The following is a 22866-nucleotide window of genomic DNA, read 5'->3' as shown; positions in this document are numbered from 1 at the left end:
AAAAGCCCTGTCCGGGTACCACTCCCTCTAGAATGTGAGCATCGTGTAGGCAAAGGGTCCATCTTCTCCCCTCAGATTTCCCAGAGCATAGAACACCTACACTTAGCAAATGCTCAATAATTATTTGATGTGTAAAGTCTAAAGATAGATTTTTCTGTTTTGGCTTATGTGACTGGATTTGTCAAGTGAAGCCAACATGGTTTATTTTATCTTCTTTCCAGGTGGCTTCACTAGCTAGAATGATTTAAGTAATGCCTTCAAGGAGATTCCATTTTAGGAAGTAACAGGAATAACTCAATTATTCCTTATCCTCTCATTTGGCTGTGGAGGCCCATCATGGCTACAGCATTCTTCTTGCTGAGGATATGGTGTTCTGACAGAGTTGCTTTAAACCTAAGAGATTCTGGAGCCTCACTTCAAATCATAGTTCTTTCTGCCTTATAGTTAACTCACAAAATGATCAACATTTGAAGTGAGGTGAATAGAAGCACACGGTACTTCTCATACCTATGATACTACAGAGAGAAATTTCTTATCCCACTTTTATGTAGAAGGGCAAGTTAACACCAACTTCCTGAAACAATTGTCATCTTCAGCACAGGCACACACGGGGACAATATTGGTGAATCTAGACCTACCTTGAGATTTGGCATGGGTGGGTCATTTGAACACCCAAACAACTATTCTCAAAAATCTGATTTTCCAGTAAGGCAGGAGAATAACTGAGCCTAGAAATCTATGTCAGATCTCTCAACATATCGTTATCACATATGAGAATAATGTTTTAGTGCACAGATATCCCGACATGTGCTTAGGCCTCTTCCATTTGCACTAGAATTGTGGAAGAATAACTAAGGAAAATATTAAATTAAAAAAAAAATTGAACACCCTTACAAAGGTTTTCTGTAGATTAAGATTAATTCAATAATATAAAGTAAAAAATGACACCTTTATTTTTTTTTTAAAGATTTTATTTATTTTGGTGGGGGTGGGTGGCAGAGAGAGAAGGAGAGAATCTCAAGTAGACTCCACACTGAATACAGAGCCTGGGTGTAGATTTAATCCCACAGCCCTGAGCCAAAATCAATAGTTTGATATTTAACCGACTGAGCCACCTAAGTGCCCTGAAAATGACACCTTTTGAAGGATTTCTTGCCATGATTTCTTAGAACGAAGCAAAAAGTTTGCTTGAAAGACTATTTATTGTGTGTCATTATAGTATAGGCAGAGACACAGCTTTTATAGACAGTCCTTTGCGTTTAAAACCAAGAAGACTTACTATAATCAGAATGATTAGGGTCATATTACCAATACCAATAAATCATTTTTTAATATATCAAATTTAATTCCTCTGAATGTTTTAAAGGTTTCTTAACTGACCAAATTTGTTATACTTTTGACATTTTGGAAACTGCAGAACACATTTTAATTAACCCTTTATAACAAAATCCTTATTCAACACAGACCTCATATTATCATTGCCTGTTTCACAAGCAATAGTGGCAAATTATGAAATGAGAATTTTTCAAATGAAAGTTTTTGTACAATTTCAACCATCATTTTAAAAAGAGAAATCTGCATGGACCAATGTTCAGTTTCCACATTGTTATAGATCTGGTTCAGCAAAAGTGAACTCAAAAGTTTAAAAGGGGGAGTATTTCAAAGTGCTTACAAAAGACAACCGGGAAGGAAACGAAATATTTAGTTCCTCAATACATTAATAAAAAGTATCACTCAGAAACCCTTCTTCATCCTCGTTCCTTTCAGCTAGAGACAAAGGGAAATTTTTTTTTTCCCTACTGTCACAACTGTGTGCTGTCGGTTTAAAGTGTGGGGTGTGGTGATCTGAGGGCCTTTGGCTTTTCATTTGTTACTATATGATTTCTTTCCTCTTCTATAAAACTTCACATCAGTGCAAAGTCCTCGGCTCCTCTTTTGACAATTTTAAAAATCATATATGGATTGAAACGTTACTCGAATTCCAGAATAGGCATTGACACTTAATTAAGTTCAATTTAACAGTGACTCTGCGATTGTGTTTGCTGGTTAAAAGATGTCAAAAACTGGTTTTAAAAGGTATTGCTGACTTTAATGGTATGATTTATTACTTGAGAAACATGTTTCTATTATATATATATATATTGGGAAAAAAATGGCTGCTGCTTCACAATATTATGATTTACAGAGATAGTATAATTCCAACATAAACATATATAGGTTCCTTAACTTGGTAAAGCACAGTTTTATTTTTTGGAAATTTCCCATTCTCCCCCCCCCCCCTTTTTTTTTAATTGGAATTCAATGGAAAGGTCAGGCCTGGTGATATAAATTTGGAAGTTGTAATTTAAGGTCATTCAAGTGGACAAGGTTATCAAAGGTCAGAAAGTAAAGACTGAGAGAGTAGAGTCAACTGAAAGGAAGCCTGGGGCAGCGCCTTCATTTTGAGGTCAAGCTGAGATGGTAATGACCAAAGAAGACTGAGAAAGAGCAATCACTAAGGTAGACAGGAAAACCAAGATGGCAGCCTGGATAGCAAGAGAAGACTATCTCAAGAAAGAGAGGTTGTATTTTCCAAAGATGACCAACATGATATCTCCCATTCCATAAGCTTTTATTATAATGTGACCTTGCCACTTCCTCACTGAGAAGTGGGATATATAAAAGATACATCTATAATTGATGTATATATTTGATATATATGAAACTTTTTAAATGATATCTTCTTGAAATTTGACATCATCATCATCACAATTTTATTAAAATATTTATACATAGATAATTAAAAAGCATACTGCCTTAAGTATATTAGGGATCCCAAAACTCTTTATGCAAGAAGGCAAAGCACTTTTCAAGATAATTAATTTTGGAGTTTACTTGTATTATTTTTACATTTCAATAAGTTGCATATTATTATGAGATCAGCAAAGTACGCAGATGGAATTGCATTTGAACATTGTTGAGCATGGAATACTGTGCATTTTTCCAATGGACTCCAATTATGGAAACACCTGCACTGTATAAATTTGTGCTGACCCACTGTGAAATTATGTTGTGTTCAATAGGCCTTAAAATTTCTCATTTCTCACCTGTGGGTAAGATGTTCTACTTACTATCAACTGTAGTATGACATATTTGTATGAAGATAAACCATAGTAAGCTATTTAAAATATTCCGTATTATTCTTCCCACAATATATGTCCTTACTTAAATGTGTTCTTACTAATGGCATTCTTTAGATCTAACATAAAACCATGCCAAAATGTGTAAAGAGACATATTTCCATTTGCATAGTCTTAGAAATTACAGCCCATTATTTAGAAATAGTCAGAGGTTAAATGTCAAGCAGTTCAAAATACTTCAGTTACTTTTGCTTCACATTTCTCTTCAAGAGAGGAAAAACATGTGGTGTCAAAGCAACTAACAAGGGCTAAGTGAATAAGTGAATGCAACAAAAAGCTGGTGTAAATATAATCCATTATTTGATATTTTATCTTCACTATGAAAATACTGAGCATGAGTACATTTGAGATCATGACGATGATAAACTGAACTTTTCAGTTTTTATCCTGATGTTTGGAAGTAGGTTGTTACATTCAGATTTTTTAGATTGTGTAAGATGTAATTTGCAGTTTCATTATTAAAGTTTAAAGAGATTTTCTTCAATTTTAATATGAAAATCTATACCAGTGACATGTAAAACATGTAAAACAGCCCTGCCATGGGAAGACAAGATGAGAGGTTTTATTAGTGGCAAATGCACCAAATGTATGTGTACCAAAAATCTCTGTTGTGTGTCTCTCATCTTTAATCCTTAATCACTTCCAGAAACACATTCTATTGGCTCTAGTTTCCCATGTCAAGTAAAAGAGTATTCTGGAAAGAGAAATCATTGGTTAAAATGAGGTTTCCTACTTGGGTTTGGTTTAGAAATGGAATAATAATTTCTGATCTCATTTTATACTTCTTTTCTCCAAATTGGGGTTGTTTCTGGATCTTATGCACCTGCAGAAAGTAAACCATATGCTGTACTCAGTGAGGTCGTTCAGACCATGCGCAGCTACTTGTTACGACAGGCATAAATCAGGGTGAAACTCACAGACTATAACTTATATTCAATTTATTACTATAGACACATTTATTGGGATAGAATTTTTACAGTCTCATAATATTCTGAGAAGCTCACCATAAACTATTAACGAGAGAGGAACACTATTAATAATGAACATCCCAGAGCAGTTATTTTCTGAAAGTTTTTGACCCTGAGAATAAAATTAGTTAAGATGGGTTTGGGATAATAAACATATACCCTTAATCTGCTGAAATACCTGAAAAGAAATGTATCAACATGATATCATCATTTCAGAAATATAAATTGCATTAAGAATTTTGTAAATGGTGAAGGCTTTTAATTATTGATACCTTTCTGTTATGTTATACAATATTTATTCTCATTCCCATTTTGAACATGTTAAACCGTTCCTAATCTTCTGCCATCAATCTGGAGTGTTTTGATATTTTACAAAATGTGTTTGGGTTTTTTTGTTTTAAATCTTTATTTAAATTCTAGTTAGTTAACATATTAGGTAATATTAGTCTCAGGAGTAGAACTCAGTGATTCGTCACTTACATATCATACCCAGTGCCCATCACAAGTGCCCTCCTAAATCCCCATCACCTATCTAGCCTGTCCCCTGCAAAATTTTATTAATTCATTTCACTTAATTTAGGTCACTGGTTTAAATGATTTTTAAAGTGTCAACTTTTAATTGATATTTTTTTTCGGTAGTATTTTTTAAAAATATTGACCACATCAGTTAAGTGTATTATCACTGGTCTCACATGGTATTGCAACCTTAATAAAAGTGACTTAATTAACTTGTCAGCCTTTATCAACTGCTGAATAAATAGATAAGCCCCATTTCAGTGGCTGGCTTTCTTTTTTTCTTTTTCATCTCGCTTTATGCTGATTCTGGTGCCGAAAATACACTTATCTTTATAGGCCTCTTCATTGATCCATCACCAAAGAACCCAGCTAACATCTCCTTTCTTCATGCAGTAAGACTGTGTCAGTGCAGGGACATCCATGCACACACCTTGATAAAATAACATATCATGAATTTTCAGGATTTCTCTGTGGCAACATTTTAGCTTGAACCACCTGAAATTGCCAATATTTGTTTTGATGTACAAGGAATGTGTAATTTTGAGATCTACATAACTACATTTTTATACTCGTTTTTGTTTATAATTAAGCAAGAGAAAAAAAATCTTACTCTGTTTTCCCAGAGCCAAAACAATTCTCCAGATGCCTGATGTCCAGCCAAGCAAAGTCTAAAGTAGGACATGGAGGTTCACTTAACATGACCTGCTCCATCTCTTACATTTGCATAGGTTGTCCAGCATTTTTTTTCCTTTCAAGTTTATGCAGGCAGGCATGCACACACGTGTGCCCATGCATGAACATGTACACATACACACACACACATTTCATAACAATAGGATCAGGTGAAGAACATGTCTAAATGACTCAATTGACTGGTACTGAAAAAGACTCTGAAGGTAAATGAAACTACCAGAGGCAATCAGTAGTTGGAGACAAGCAGCAGGAAACTGGGGCAGAGGTGCGAGCATCCAAGAAATCCTCCATATCCTAAAGTGATACACTGGAAACAAAAAGACCTTTGGGAGTCAACACAGGACTTTTCCAGGACTCTTTCCACCCCTTGCTGTTGCTTTCCTAAGCTAGGATGGTTGATGCTTTATATATTCGTTTCCTCATACTGCTGTAACAAATCACCTGAAACTAAGGGACTTAACAGAAACTTATTCTCTTGCAGTTCTAGAGGTCAGAAATCTGAAATGGATCTCACTGGGCCAACAGCAAGGTGTTGGCAGAGCTGTGTTCCTCCGGAGGCTCTAGGGGAGAATGCATTTTTTTGTTTTTTTTCAGTTTCCTCACTTTTCTTGGCATGTGGCTCCTTGCACATCAAAACCCACAATCAGCTCTCTCCCTGATTTATTCCTTCGTTCCCCTCTTGCATCTATAAGGGCACTCATGATTACTTTGGGTCCACCCACATAGTCCAGCATAACCTCTTCAAGTTCAGCTGATTAGCAATCTCAATTCCATCTGCAGCCTTATTTCCTATTACCTAGCATATCCACAAGCTCTGGGGATGAGAATGTAGATCACTTTAATGGACTATTATTCGGGATATCACAGCTCATGTATGGATTAGGTCAGACCACCCAATGGCTCGAAACATTACATAACCCTTTGCTTGCTTTCTCCAGCAGTCTCTTAAAATCTCAAGTCGGGTCATCTGATTCCTCTGCTCAGAATCCTCCAATGGTTTCCAGTTTCTCTCTGAGATAATAACAAATTACGTAAAATGGACTTTGAAGTTCTTTAGGATTTGTTCCCCAGTTAATGCTCTGTCTCCTAGCACTCTCATTTTTCCTTCCACTGTGCTAGCCTTACTGGACTCCTTGCTGTTTCTCAACACACCAGAAACCTTCTTGCCTTAGGGCTTTTGCACTTGCTGTTTTCTCTGCCTGAACCACACCTTCCCCTGAATCTTACACAGTGGTCTCACTCAATCCTTTACACAAATGCTGACATCCCTGTGAGACCTTCCATGCTAGCCACCCTAACTAACATGGCAGTAGCCTGCCCTCATGGTTTCCTGCCATGCTTCTGTTTTTCATGACACTCATCAGTGTGCCACCTTTTACTCATTTACCTTCTTTAATATCTGCCTTTGCCCATTGGAATGTTAACTCCACAAGGGCAGAGACTGTTGTCTCTTTTGTTCACAGTTGTGTATATTTCCTACACCTTGAATAACAGATACTCACTAGACATTTATTTAAGTCTTGTCCTGTGCATGTGCCTCTTAGAGGTCTTCTGGTATGTTTAAATTCAATATGTATGCAAGATAATCTCCATAACCCCTGCATATTGAAATTTATATCTAATTATCTGTATACTGTAAATAGCAGTGCCAAAAATTAAATGTTCGGCAATCTCATTCATAATTGTTTATTGAGAATTACCAAGTCAGGCATTATATTTTGTATACTCTGCCTCAGTTAACCCTATTTTTGAAATTACCATGTATAATGGCATTTACACATGCTAAGTTTAAGTATTGCTTTGGGAAATGCCGCCTTACATACAAGTTTGTGTATTTGTGTATGTGTATATCTAAGAGAGAGAGAGAGAGAGAGAGAGAGGCAGAGACAGAGAGATTGTGTTTGAGCTCTATGTTTATTTCTCACTGCATGAGTTGCCCAAATTGTGAGACTCTGCTGGAGAGGAAGGGCAAATATGGAGCGATACAAAAGGGAATAGAGAGGAAATCATGTGATGGGCTTAACATGAACAGAGTTCCTATAGAAAAGATATAAAAGGTATTAAAAGCTGGATATCATTTTTTCAATTAAGCAAAATTATCTCTTTTAGCAAGAGCATGTTTCAGTGTGTAAGCACTATAATGCTTTCCTCTAATTAGTAACTAATCACATTAGTGCTATAATTTTTATTGGAAAACTATCAGTGATCATATAACCATGGAAAACATCAGAAACATCTGATCATATGTGAGTTATTCAGCTTTAAAATAATTGTCAATAAAACTAACCTTTAAAGTTCTGTCATTATGGTTTCTTTAACTATACTCATGGAATGGCCTTTTTTTTTTTACATAAAATCTGGGTCTTCGAACATAAGAGATTGACAACATTTCTCAATATTTCTCAAATCTATGCAGAAACTCATAAAATATTCAAACACTAGGTCAAGTAGCTTTTTTTTCTAGCCCCAATAAAGTAAAGTAGGTATTGATGTATGCATATGATCGTACTATAACTGGAATATGCCCAATTTTCCTCTCAGTGTAGAAATAGCATTCTCTAATACAGAAATTTGACTGATGCACTGCCAAATTGTTGTAGAGCATGGCTTTTATTTTGTCAAATTATTGGTAGAATTAACAATATTTTTGATATATAGTGCAACTATTGTTTTTCATTATATTGTCCATTGTATCATTTTCAGTCTGACATCGGGGTAGAGATTTATTTTGAGGTAATTTGTAGTTGTTGAGTTGAACTGCTAATGAAAGTGCCAAGAGGGGGCAGCCTGGGTAGCTCAGCGGTTTAGTGCCGCCTTCAGCCCAGGGTCTGATCCTGGAGACCCGGGTTCGAGTCCCATGTTAGGCTCCCTGCATGGAGCCTGCTTCTCCCTCTTGCATGTCTCTGTGCCTCTCTCTCTCTCTGTCTGTGTCTTTCATGAATAAATAAATAAACAAATCTTTAAAACAGAAAGAAAGAAAGTACCAAGAGGGGCACATAGGTGGCTTAGTCAGTTAAGTGTCTACTTTTAGCTCAGGTCAAGATCTTAGGATCCTGGGATCGAGCCCTGCATTGTACTCCATACTCAGGCAAGGAGACTGCTTCTCCCTCTCCCTCTCCCTCTGCCCCCTTCCCCCTGCTTGTGCTCTCTCTCACTCTCTCAGATAAATACATAAATACAATCTTTTAAAAAAGAAAGTACCAAGAAAATAATTATGTGAGCTTGAAGCCCTAGAGTAGTCAATCTGCTAGTCAATCAACAATCAACTGAGCCCAGTCTTCCAGGCAGAATATCTTCCAAACTGAGATTCATGTCTCACTTAAACCGAGTTAGGTTCCCTCAAGGAACTTCAGTTTCATTGGAGTAAAGGAAGACAACACAATAAAAAGTTAATCAATAAACATGACAATCAACAATATAATAAATTCTACTGATGAGAAAGGCAGAGTAAATGCTGGAAAATGCCTGGAGCAGCAAGGGCTATATTGATGAAGAAAGGCCTCTGTGAAAGATGGGCATTTGTGCTAAATTTCAGAAGTAGATTTTATCAAACACTTGTGTCATTAGAAGGAAGAGGAACATCATGAGTGGATATCTGGAAATCTACCACAAGCAATGGGACAAGGTGGAGCCCTCAAGGAACAACAGTCCAAGGTTGGTGAGGATGTTTCAGCTGAATGTTTCAAATTCAACATGGAGATTATGTACATGGAATTGTTCCCTTGTTCTACTCCCAAAGGACTTTGCATCTCTGTCATAGCCATTGGACTCGTTAGCATTGAGCAATTTTACCTATACTTCTGTCTCTTCAACTAGAACTGAAATCCTGGAGGAACTCTGCTCTGTCATGCTCCCCAGTGTGCGGTGGGAATATTTTCTACTAAGTGTTGACACTCACAAGTATTCTTTTAATGTAAAAATTATCTCAGTCTTTTAGAAGGTCTTAAGTTCCTGAGTTATGGACTTGGAATCTGTTGTATGCTAATCAGGTTTGATGAAACAAGAAAACAAGACTGAAGGTAAGATAGCATGTGATAGGTAAACCACCAGAAGTATCTTTTACAGTGTAGAATCATGGATCTTGTACTTTAAATGATTTTATATATGGTAACTACACAGAGGAGCACACATTTTCTTAGCATTCTATGTTCAAAACCAGAAGCACTTGGAAAATCTGCCACAGACTTTATTTTTTAGATTTCCCGTTTGAGCACACCACAATGGATAAAGGAGGAGCAAGCAGTCTGACATGCTATTTATCCAGCTATAAAATTATCATAATTAGAGAAAGTGAGATATTTTGGTATTTAAAAGAGCTTATTAGTTCTTTGAATAATATTTATAAACAAATATTTGCATTTAAAATATATATAATTATATGAAGCATAATCGAAGAAACTAGTTTTAGGGTTGTAAATTAATGGTTATTTATAGTTGCCATGAAATTGATAGGGATTTTAGATATTAAGAAAGGTGTCTGTTTATAGATGAATCATATTTACTCCCTTGGGGGCACTAGAAGTGTTTAAGGATTCTCGCAGATGTTCCAAGATCAATTTATATACCGTGTGAAGAACTGGTGACATATATATGAACTATATGGAAGGTGAATTCATTTTTTTTACCTCAAAAATGAATCAGTGAACAATACAGCAAATAGGAAAAGGGATATTCTTTATTTGCATATCACAATCCAGCTGTGAATATACAACATTGATGAATATCTGTCATGGCTGAATTTTGTATATTAATAAAGATGCTGTCCATCACAAACCTACAAAACCTTGCTATTAAAACAAACAATAAGTTCTGTAAAGATTTTCAGAATTACATGTTACAGAATTTTCTTGTAATTGTACACCTGATTTTTAAAAGGAACATACTTTACTTTAGGGCAGTTTTAAGATTACAGAAAAATTGAGCAGAAAGGATAGATTTCCCATAACCCCCCTCTCCATCTTGCACATGATTTCCCCTATTATTACATCTTGGATTGAGGTGGAACATTTGCTACAATTGATGAATCAATATTGATATATTGTTATTAATTAAAGTACATAGTTTATATTAGAGTTCACTCTGTATTGTACAACACTATGAATTTTTGCAAATGCATAATATCGTGTACCTATTACTATTATCATATCAATAATTTCACTGAACTAAAACTCTCCTGTGCTCAATCTATTCATTCTTCCTCCCCTCTCTGAATCCAATCTTTTTACTGTGTCTGTATTTTTTCTTTTTCCAGAAAGGTATTTACTTAAAATCATGCAGTTTGGCTTTTTTATTTTTTTTAAATCCAAGTAATGTGCATTTACTTACATATCTTTTTCTGGCTTGATATTTTTATTGCTGGTGATATTTTTTATTGCTGGTGATATTGCTGGTGATATGTATGGGCATACCATAGTGTGTTTTCCCTGTTCACCCACTGAAGGGCAGCTTGGTTGCTTACTGTATTTGACATTTCTGAATAAAGCTGTTGTAAACATTCGTATCCAGGTTTATGTGTGGACATAAGTTTTTAATTCTTTTGGATAAATATCAAGGTGTGTGATTTCTGGATTGGATGATAAGACTATATTTAGCTTTGTAAAAAAAACTGCTGAACTATCTTCCTCTTCCCAAATGACTACCATTTTGCATTGCCGTTGGCAGTGAATACAAAGATCCTGTTGCTCCACATACTTGCCAGCATTTGAATCTGCACCAGCTCTAGATTTGGAGATTATGATAGATGATCTAGCTGTGTAGTCCTGTCTTATTGCTATTTATTTCACAATTCCCTAATGACATGCAATGTTGAGCATCCATTCATATACTTATTCGCCATCTGTATATCTTTGTGAGGTATCCATATATTTTCCCACTTTTAAATTGGGTTGTTTTCTAATTGTTTAGTTTTGAGGGTTCTTTGTATATTTAGGATACAAGCCCTTTATCTAATGTGTATTATAAATACTTTCTCCCACTATGTGGCTTGTCCTTTTATTTCCTTATGAGTTGCTTTTGTAGCACAGAATTTTTTAATGTCAATAACATCAAAATTATTAAATTTCTTCTTCATGGATTATGCTTCTTGTGTTGTGTCTAAATAGTCATTAATAAATCCAGGGTTACTAGATTGTATCATATGTTATCTTATAGAAATTGTAACCTTTTCATTATACAGGTAGGTCTATGATCCATTTTGAATTAAGTCTTGCAGGGATCCCAGGGTGGCGCAGCGGTTTAGTGCCTGCCTTTGGCCCAGGGCGCGATCCTGGAGACCCAGGATCGAATCCCACGTCGGGCTCCCGGTGCATGGAGCCTGCTTCTCCCTCTGCCTCTCTCTTTCTCTCTGTGTGACTATCATAAATAAATAAAAATTAAAAAAAATAAAAATATTGAATTAAGTCTTGCAAAAGGATGTAAAATCTGCATCTTTTGGAGTGTGGATATCTAGGTGTTCCAGCACTAATTACTGAAAAGAAGATTTATTCCTTATGAAAATTACTTTTATTTCAGTGTCAAAGATCATTTTATTATATTTGTGTGTGCCTATTCGGGGCTCTCCATTGGTCCATTGGTCTATTTGTCTGTTGTGTTGCCAAGACGTCACTATCATGCTTATTGTAGCCTTATAGTGATTCCTGACTTCAGAGAGTGTCATTCTTTTAACTTTGTTCTTCTTCCTCTTCAATATTGAGTTGACTATTTTCAGTCTTTTGCCTTTTCATATAAACTTTAGAAATTACTTGGTTGCCATCCACAAAATAACTCCCTGCCATTTTCACTGGGATTGTATTGAATCTACAGATCAAGTTGGGAAGAATTGACAACAATATTAATTCTTCTCATCCGAGAACAGGGAATATCCATTTATTTAGATATCTTTGATTGGTTGCCAGAAGACCATATCAGACAGGAAACTGGAAATCCCTCTATTTCTAAGTTTTAGTATTTCTATTCTCATGAGACATCATATTGTAATTCCATGAATACAATATCTGTGAAAACTTGTAAGTCTGTTATAAAACCATGTGTACTCCAGCAAGAGGAAGTAGAGAGCTGAGGAAATGATTGTGAAGATGCGAACCATGTAATCCTAAATAAGTAAATATATATATATATATATATATATATATATATATATATATATAGAGAGAGAGAGAGAGAGAGAGAGAGAGAGAGAGAACCAAGTATGTATTCTAAGGACCTCAGAAGAATATATTGCATGTCTTTCTGTGACTTCTTGACTTATATAAAAAGAATACAGAGACTTTAAATAGTTCACTGCTTGGACAATCACTACCACATACATGTGAAGGATCAAAGAAAAACAATGGCCTTGATCCTGAATTTGATTGAGTTTACTCACATGAGGAAGGTGTAGAAGTTAAAATATTTCTCATCCAAGTCTCTTTGAGCATTATCTGATGCAAAAGAGAAATAAAGAAGATTGCCAAGTTCAGGACACCAATAAAATTTTTACAGTGACCTTTTTTTCTGTCTAATAAGCAGTAGAAGGGAAGATGTTTCTCAGGTGCCATGGACTTACATGAAAAATTCTTCTAGAGGACCACATCTGCCACTTCAGAAGATCTAGGAGAGAAGAAAACAAACTCTCCCACAGATCCAACTACATGTATTGGTGAAACCAATCAAATATGAAAGGAGACTAACCCAAGCTCACGTTAAACATCTTTTTGGATGAACAGGTCACTCTGTTGACATGACCTTTAAAGCTGGGGAGAGCATTACCAGTCACATGATCGATAAGGAAAACATCCATATTGTACAAACTAATGCTCTGTAGTACATACCAAAATGCTTAATTATCTTATTTTTAAAATCAGTTTGTTTTCCTATTCAAGGGGATGGAAGAAGAGCTGACTGTAGTTAATCAAAATGATATGTTTTCATTTCCACAACAGAGTACATATGTTTCTAAACACCCAAATGTGTACCACAAAATATGTAGGAAATTGAGACCAATGTTTACTTATGTACAATTAATAAAAAAGTCTGGATGAAAATAAATCCCAGTATGGTGAAAAATGAGGTTGACATGAAATCTAGATGTATTGGCTAGATAAGTACAGCTGAAAAATTACACTATTACATCACTGATTGTACGTGTGTTTATAAAGTGTAAGTCACAGGTCAAATGTAAGCATTTGTTTTTATTTTGCGCAATGATCATGTCCAGTGCACTATATAAAGCCCAACTAAGTAAGATTAATGCACAATCCTGATTCAGAGTGATTAGGACTTCCTGGTGGCATTTATATATCGGCTTAAATGCATCATTATTTTTATTAGATGATTGAATCAATCATATTTGTAAATGCTAATAGTCAATGTGAGTTTAACGAAAGTCATATCGTTAAAAGGAAGGTAGATGCTTACACCTAAGATTAATATTCTCTTCCTAATCTGAATCAGAATGGTCATTGTATCCAGACTTTACTCTGTGGCTAGATGGATAAGAACTAATAAAAGGTCTAATAATAATCATATATGTATCAAATTTGCTGTTGAAGCATTTTTAATAGCAGGAATGTGGAAGTGATAGAAGAGAATAATTAAGGATATATGGGGTGATATAAAGAACCTCCCACTAGTCATCTTTCTGTTCTTGTTTCTGCATTAATCCACTGGATGACTTTGTATCAGCCATTTTAATTTTTCTCTCTCAATCTCTATTTTCTCGTCTTCGGTTGAGTTAATTGAACAAGTTTTGGGCTGGGGGGATGGCGCAGGAAAGGCAGAGGGAAAGGGAGACAGGGAATCTTAGGAAGACTCTATGTATAGTAGAGGGCTAGACACAGGGCTCAATTTCCCGACCTTTAGATCATGACCTGAGCCAAAAATCAAGAGCTGTATGTTCAACCGAATGTGCCACCCAAGCACCCCAGATGAACAAATCTTTAAGTTCTGGTCTGATTGAAAAACTAGGTGTATGAGATTGCTAAGGCATCCATCTGGACTCTCAGCTCCATGACCACATGTAGCCAGGTGATATGTGAACTACTCACAGTGGGCTTGAAATAAAATTTCTACTGTGGTTCACTGGAGACTCAGGTATTGAGTTGCCAGCACTTCCTGCCCTGGGTACTGAACACATTCATAAGTCCCAAAAATTTATTTCCAAATAGTAAATTCTTTTGAAACAGATTTAAAAGTGATTTTTTAAAGTCAGCATAGATGATGTTTTTATACATTTTTTGATATGCATGTGATCGAGTTTAATTTCATAAGACCCACTAAACAGTGAAAACCTTTATTCCCCTTGGTGGTATTATATACCCATTGCTATCAATATTTCAATCATGCCAGCGGGGCTGTGCCTTATTGGGACAGAATTCTCTAAGTGTGTTTCACAGTCATAATAAAAATGGTAATCACTATTCACTGAACACTAGGCACGTATCAAGCACTGTTCTAAGTTTCCATAGATCAAGTCATTTAATGTTCCAAACAGACCTATGAAATGGCTATTTATTTTCCTTATCTTACTGAGGAGGAAATGCAGAGATAGAAGGGAAGGTTGACTTCCCTATGACAAATAGGGAATTGACTAAAAATACTCATCTTATAAGTGACAGAGGTAGACTTTTAAGCCATGTACTGTACACTCGTTCACTATCTCGGTCTGTATGATCTGAATGTCCTGGGTACCAACATATTTCCTGAAATTATAGGTAGATGTAAACTTTCTTCATATAAGAATACTACACTATATATACTATACTATAAGAATACTAGACCCTAAACAGCTATTGCTTTTTTGAGGTTCATTTTTTTTTTTTTTTGCAAGTCACAGTTGAAAGTCTTAGCTAAATGTAGCCAAGTGAAATATACCAGTGCTTGCCTCCTTAGAATCCATTGCAACTCTTGGTAATATTCCTGGATCATTTGACAAATGTCCTTGTACCATGATAATTACTATTAAAATGGTCGTTTGTTTGTTCTGGAGCTTCTACTATAATTAAAAGGAATCCTACATATAGCACAGAGCCTGGCACCAGTAGATACATTTGGTTATTAAACCTTATATCTCCATGATCCATTTGAGGTGTGATTGCCATGTATTATATGCCTGGAATTTTACTTCCTCCTTATGGAAATTTTCTCAAAACTGAAGGGGTTCCTTTTCTCCTGATACACATTTTGCAAATGTCAGCCATAGTTACTCACTTAGTATACTTTCTTTCTTCTATGTGGCTTTTCTTGGATTCCATCTCTCCTCAAGCTGTGTCATGGTAAAAAGAGAGATTTTTTTTTTAGACTTTCTGATAAGGGAGTGCCTGGGTGGCTCAGTAGGTTAAGTATCTCCCTTCCACTCAGATCCTGGGATCGAGGCCCACATTGTGGGGGTCCTTGCTCAGTCTGCTTCCCCCTCTCCCTCTACTGCTCCCCCTGCTTCTGCTCTCTCTCTCTCAAATAGATAAAATCTTTTTAAAAAGACTTCCTGGAATGCCTGGGTGGCTCAGTGGTTGAGCGTCTGCCTTTGGCCCAGGATGTGATCCCGGGATCAGGAATCGAGTTCTACATCTGCCTCCCTATGGGGAACCTGCTTCTCACTCTGCCTATGTCTCTGCCTCTCTCCCTGTGTGTCTCATGAATAAATAAATAAAAATCTTTAAAAAAAATAAAAACGTAAAAAAAAAAAGATTTCCTGATAAGAAGACATTGCTCAATCCAATAAATTTTTACTGAGCACCTAGAATGTTCTAAGCTTTTTCAAGTTGAGTATGACTCAGAAGCTATTTACTAGGCTCCATTTTCTATGTAGCATTAATCAATATTTTTCTTTCTTGTACTTAATTCTGGTATCCATGGTATGTGTGGGTTATAATATAATCACAGAAGCCTACCGGTGGGTGCAAAATAGTTCTAATTAATTTTTTCACTGCATGTTAACAATGGGTTTTCTGAGAGTACAGATTTTTAGTGGAAGTACACTCTAACAATCAGTAGTGAATATTGAATGATATGCAATATCTCACAGGAAATCTATAATCATAATAGTCCTATAGAAAATAAAAGATTATTTTTAGAAAATGCACTTTTTTTCTTCCTAGAAATATATTTCTCTAGTGGAGGGATGGATTCTCAGGCATCTTCAGAACTGATGGTGTCTTCTTCCTAAGGTAAGCTCTATTTTCTCAGGCTGGGAATTGTGTTTTGATATGTTTTACAGATAGTGTTCAATGTCAATATGATCACTTATGTGATCTGTGAGAAAACACACATAAGCATTCAAATACATACTGAGATAAATTAAACCTTCTGGGGAAGCAACATGAGTATGAGGAGCACTGAAGAATGAAAACATACCAAGCATTCCAATCCTTGTGGCTCTTCCAAGAGCCAAGGCCATTTTGGTATTGGATCATCCTTTAAAAAAAAATGTAGAATATTCTGGCTAACAGAGTCTTGGGAAATTTTATTGATGTCTTGGAAGCACCCTGAAAACACAAATATAAATATCCATTGCATGGCTTTCAAAATAAATAGGGTTAATAAAGCTTTTGTATAAAAAGAATTACTTTCTTACTTTGCCACTGACAATTTTGCTTTTGACCCGAAGATGATTACTGTTGGAAAAATCTTACTCAGGAGTCTTGAGAACATTGTGATGTGCTGCTTGAATTTTGGTCCTTTGTGCCTCGTCCAGCATCAATAGATTTCACATATTATGATTATTACCTTTTGCATATCAAGTAGAAGATATCTAAAAAATGTTTTAAGATAAGAGGGACTGCATACAATCATGAAGTGAATCTATTTTAATAGGAAAGCTAGTTCAAGATGAACGTGAACGTGAAGGTATATATACCTATTTATATTCCCAGATAGGAAATAGCAACAAAAAGCATTGTCTCCTGACCTTATCATTAATGGGGTGGTTCACACTCTCTCCCTCACTCAATTCTGACTAAAGACATCCTCCGCAGGCTTGACTATGTTCTCCCTCTATCTCTTCTCCTCCTCCATCTGCAGCTCTGAGCTTTGGGGATAGGATGTAGGAAGACTAATTAAGAAAAAGAAAATGTAAATGAACAGAGACTAAATGAATGGAGAGAGGCTGGAAAAGGAAAGTGTTGTGAGAGCAGCATAATTTTGTTCAGAAATAGGGTCTAGATTTTAAGAAACTGAAAGATCTTTCTTTAGATGTTCATGCTCCTTCCATTTGTATTTTTCAAAAGAAGTCAAAGAAAATTTATGAGGCTGTAGGAAGTTAAGGAAGACTATAATGTAAAAGTTCTATATTATATCCATTGATAAATTTATGTAGCTCTTTTAAATATAAACATAAGCCAGTGGCCACGGATGATCTAAATTGTACCTGGTGGCCCAATGTATTAAATGACTCATTTTCAATAAAATATCTTTGATCACTCGGTGATTGGAAACAAAAGATTAAAAGGAAAACCATTTGTGGGTCTCAGAATTTTCAAAGAATCACTGTGTCATTTGTTTGCATAAAATGTATTAATTTAGGAAAATTACAAATCATTTCTGAAAGGCCACTCAATCAAAATATGGAGAGTCATGTGCCACGAAAGACAAAAAGATCAAGTTGAATACAACACAGTTTGAAAGAGTCCAATGATCTTATTAATAATGAAAAGATGCAAAGTTGTTATCATATGAAATTTATTCTAACCTGAAATGCTGGAATTAATTTATGACAAGTTTCATTCTTACAACTTTAAAGAACACTTTAAAGCGAAGTCTTACTCTTTTTCCTCATGCTAAAGGAATGAAATCATGTTCGAATCTTGGCAACACAGCAATATGCTTATTAGCTTTCCCTTGGAATTAGGTTTCTGACGGTTTGGAAGTCTTTCTAAAGATTCTAAGGACAAGTTTCTTTTAATTGCCACACATTTTGTCATTAAATAGGATTGCAGAATACATCAATTAATGTTCCTGACGAAAAATGTATTGTATCTAATGATAATCATAATAGCTCACATTTACTGAGTGTTCATTCTGAGTCAGGCACCGTCAGGAGAAAGTGCAATGTATCAGCTCACTTACTATCCCAGCGACCATATGTTGTAGGTCCCTGGTGTGAAGCCCATTGTGCAGATGAGAAAACTGTGGCTCAAAAACAATATTTTTAGGGTGGGTAGACAATGAAAAGAAGATTATGCCCTGGATACTGAGGTCCAAAGTGGCAGAAATCACAGTGATCACAAAAAGCAATTTGTTCAATGAAATATTTAACTAGTGAGAATTTTACATGTTTTTCACTTGCTATAATGGCCTCACACCTCTCCGCCCCCACAAACTATGCATATGAGGTATCTTGATAAACACTCCAAATCAAATCACATGAACAGAATAGGTATATACCTTATCCCTGCTAACCATTTGGTTATCTGTAGCATAGACACTATTATGAGATTGTGAGATCAAGGCTCACCAAGCCTGAAAAGTGAACATCTACAGGTTACTTGCCTTTCTCACTACCCTGTGAAATGTTCCAAAATGCCCCATACAGTTTTCCCTTGTTTAAGGGGTTTTGACCTGAGTTTTTCACCACAGTGATTATGTCTGAAACACAGGTTTGTTTTCATGTTGGCTTCAAAACATTCTCATGCTCTGGATAAGAGTTCTAGCTTATGATATTCAGATGAGTTCCTGTAAAATTCCTTTATGTTACAGATAAACCGATTGGTGATAGGATTGTGATCCCTCCAGAGGCTTTAAAAGAATAGGAATGCTGAAATGTACGGACTGACAGTATTTCCTTGAAAGATGCCACAAGCACGTGAGAATACTGGAGAATCTCAACGACTGTTTGTTTCAATAAAATTGACAAATTTTTCTATAGTTTTCCATGGTTTCCCCTTACAGGAGGTGGAAAATGTGTGGCTAGAATGTAACACCATGATGGGATTACTGAAAACATCTGAACTACATAAATCTACAAAGACACTCAGAAAAGTTGCTGATTTTCTTTCATTCTAAAATATCAGCAGATGTAGACCTCCACTTTGTCATAGTGTCACATTTTAAGTGAAAAATGTCACTAATGTTTTCTTGTAAATTGAATACATTCTTTTAAAAATGCATTAAAATGAAAAATGCTTTTGCTAGAGTTTCTTTTTTTTTTGTTTTGTTTTGTTTTACTCTTAATGCTTACAATAAAAAAAGAAATATAAAGTATTAGGATTAACTTCAAAAGTGGTGTATTCTTTTCAGGACAAGGTTCCATCCTGCAGGACTTTTCTTTTAATTGCAATATAATCACTTTCACATGAAATAACCCTAAGTGAGGCCTGAGTGGATGAGTGAATACATTGGAATTCAGTTTTTTCTCTTTATTTTTGTTTGACCTTGAACAAATCACCTTGGTTTTCCTGGTTGTGAACATAAAAGAACAGTGATCCTCATTATATACCATCTTAGGCTTGTTGGGATACTTATTACAATCAAGAGGCAGAATTTCTCTGATAAGAAGCATTGGCAAGGCAAAATCTGACCCACAGCTTTGAAAAAAAGAAGGCATTTGTTGGATACTATTTTTTGTTTGTTTTTAAAAAGCTGGTTTAAAGAGGTATCTGGAGGATAAAGGATCTCTCTGAATTCTCTTAATTTTCTATAGGGTCTACCAAAGTGCCTTTAGCATACTAAGTTTCCAGTAAACACACTGGATCATTAGATTAGTAAAAGCCAGTTATTGACTGTGACTAGAAAACACAGATTCTAAATGCTCTTCAGAAATAAAATTGTACGACATTATAAATTTCAAATTACCACTCAGCCACCTACTATCATAGAGGACTTATTTTATAGTGCATGTGTCTCATACTATGCCATGTCTGAGGGAAGGAATGAACAGCAAGTTCTCAGAGTAGTATTTGACATTATCTTTTCTTTTTGACTTTATAGTATTTTTTAATTAGAAGAGTTTATATTTACAAAAAAAAATTGTGGCAAGAGTACAGAGATTCGCATAGCTCAGCAACAAACTTTCCTTTATTAGTAATACCATACACTGGTATCGTACACTTGTTGCAATTAACACACTAATATTGATACATTATCATTAACTAAAATACGCACATTATGTAGTAACAGTTTTTACTGTTTCACAGTTCTATCCAGAATACCATATTACGTTCAGTCATAACGCTTCCTTAGGCTACTCTTGGCTGTCACATTTTTCAGACTTTCCATATTTTGAGGATCTTGAGAATTCTGAGAAATACTAGTCAGGTATTTTCTAGAAAGTGCCTCCAGTAGAATCCATAAGATACACTTTTCATGGGTAGATAGATCATGGTTATTGGCTGTTGGGAGGAAGACCACAGGGATAAAGTGCCATTCTTATTACATCTTCCCAGGGTATCTGTCATCAATATGACAGATCATTGTTGATGTTAATCATGATTACCTAGCTGGGGTAGTGTTAGCTCTTCCACTGTGAAGTCACTCTTTTCCCTTTTAAAGAGATATTATGTGTAACTCACTTAAGGAGTAAGAGGTTCTGTACTACCTCCTTGAAGCTACAGTTATCTACATACCCACTTAAATTATTTAGAATTATTTTTCACAAGATGTGTATTTACTCAAATATTTATTTATATCAGTATGGACTTGTAGTTATTTCTTTTATACTTGGGTTGTAATTCAATACTATTTTATTTGCTTTCTCCTATAATTTTTTGTCAATTCCTTGGGTTCACACAAACAATAATGTCACTTGCGAACAAAGAAAGTTTATTTTTTTCCTTCCCAACCTATGTGTTTGTTATTTCCTTTTGTTTTTGCTTTGTTTTGTCTCATTGCACTAGTTAGGTATTCTAGTATCATGTCAATTAGAAGTGGGAAGAGAGGACATCTTTGCTTTGTTTCTGATCCTTGGGAGAAAGTATCCACTCTCTCACCATTAGGTATGATGCTAACTGTAGGTTTTATTAAGATGTTCTTTACCAAGTTGATAAAGTTCCCATATATTCCTTGTTTGTTAAGAGAGTTTTATCCTGAGTAGATGTTAGGTTTTGTCAAAGATTATCTGTATCTATTGATATGGTCCTTTGCTTTTTCATCTTTAGTTTCTTGGAGTTATGGATTGCACTGATTTTTGAATGTGGAATCAGCCTTGCATATTTGGATAAATCCCCCTGGGTGATGGTATAGAAGTTTTTCTAATACATTGTGAGGTTTGATTTGTTATTTTATTAATGATTTTTATATCTATATTTGATTGTTTCATCTATATTCATGAGAATTTTTACATCTATGTGCATGTGCATGTGCATTGGCTTGTAGTTTTCTTTATACATCTTTGTTGGATTCTGGAGTTAGAGTAATACTGGCTTCATACAAAGAATTAGGAAGTGTTTCCTCTACTTTTATTTTCTGGAAAATATTGTGGAGAATGGATATCAGGTCGTTCTTAAATATTTCATGGAATTTGCCAATCAAATCATTTGATCTTGTCCTTTTTTTTGAAAGTTATTAGTTTTTATTTGATTAATAGATGTCAGTGAATTCAGATGATCTCTTCTTGTGTTAGTTTGGTAGTTTGTATCTTTCAAGGAATTACTCAGTTTCATCTAAATTACAAAATTTCTGGATGTAAAGTTGTTTATATTTTTATTATTCTTTCAAGTCCATGGAATCAATAGTAGTAAGTTTTTTTTCATTTCTATTATTGGTTCATTTTTTTTTCATCTCTTTCTTTTCTTTTACTGAGTTAGCTTGGCTAGAATTTATCAATATTATAGATTTTTCAAAGAATCAGGTTGGGTATTGGTTATTTTCTCTATTGTTTTCTTGTATTCATTTTAATTAAAATCTGTTTTTTTTTTCTTATTTGTTTTCTTTTGCTTATATCAGATTTAATTTTTCTTCTTTCTCTAGCTTTCTAAGGTGGGAGCTGAGAATATTGATTTTAGAAATTTCATTTCTGAAATATTCACTCAGTTCTTTAATTTTCATGTAAGAACTGCTTTTGTTAGATCCTACAAATTTTTATCAAATAATTTTTGTTTTTGGGGTGCCTGGGTGGGTCAGTTGGATAAGTGTTGGAATCTTGATTTTTTTGGCTTCTATCACGGTCTCAAGGCTGTGGGATCAAGTCTTGAGTCCAGTTCCATGCTCAGCTCAGAGTTTGCTTGAGATTCTCTCTCCTCCTCACCTTCTGCCTCTCCCCCTACACTATAAATAAATAAATAAATAAATAAATAAATAAAATCTTTAATAATAATAATAGCTTTTGTTTTTTTCTCTTTCCTGGATGTAAAATCCTTTACTCAATATTTTCTTTCTTTGGTACCTTGAATTATTACTCCATTTTGTTTTGGAAGAAAACATTATTGACACAAGTTTAATGATAATCTAATTTTCTGTCATTTATATAATTTGTTGTTTTTGCCTAGGTTCCCAAATGTTTTTCTTTCAAATCCAGGAATTTTAGAATATATCTTAAGTTGGCGATTTTCAGGTTTATATAGTTAAATACATTATGTACTATTGCAATATGTAATTTTAATTGT

This window comes from Nyctereutes procyonoides, unplaced genomic scaffold, assembly GCF_905146905.1.
Source record: "Nyctereutes procyonoides isolate TBG_1078 unplaced genomic scaffold, NYPRO_anot_genome, whole genome shotgun sequence".
Taxonomy (NCBI): Eukaryota; Metazoa; Chordata; class Mammalia; order Carnivora; family Canidae; genus Nyctereutes; species Nyctereutes procyonoides.
This window is presented reverse-complemented; position numbering follows the sequence as displayed.